Source organism: Priapulus caudatus, unplaced genomic scaffold (genome assembly GCF_000485595.1).
Source record: "Priapulus caudatus unplaced genomic scaffold, Priapulus_caudatus-5.0.1 Scaffold716, whole genome shotgun sequence".
Taxonomy (NCBI): domain Eukaryota; kingdom Metazoa; phylum Priapulida; class Priapulimorpha; order Priapulimorphida; family Priapulidae; genus Priapulus; species Priapulus caudatus.
Genome location: NW_014577777.1, coordinates 209,431 through 209,727, shown reverse-complemented (window position 1 = coordinate 209,727; position 297 = coordinate 209,431).

The following is a 297-nucleotide window of genomic DNA, read 5'->3' as shown; positions in this document are numbered from 1 at the left end:
GAAGGCTTCTATCGTGTCGCAATTTATCTCAGTGTACCCTACGCCTACAGGATATGAATGGAATAAATGCTGGTAATAAATATCACGATAAACGAATAAATATTATAAAAATATCCTAGTTTTAACCAACGAACGAACTATACTCATATATGCGCATTATACTTAATAGTGTACTGTTATGGACTTTCGTATCGTTTACTTATTACGTCATAATAATAATAATATAATATAATAATTCTCTAAAATAAATTTGTGGGTAATTGCATGAAACATCCGTTTTAATTTTTTTAATTTATT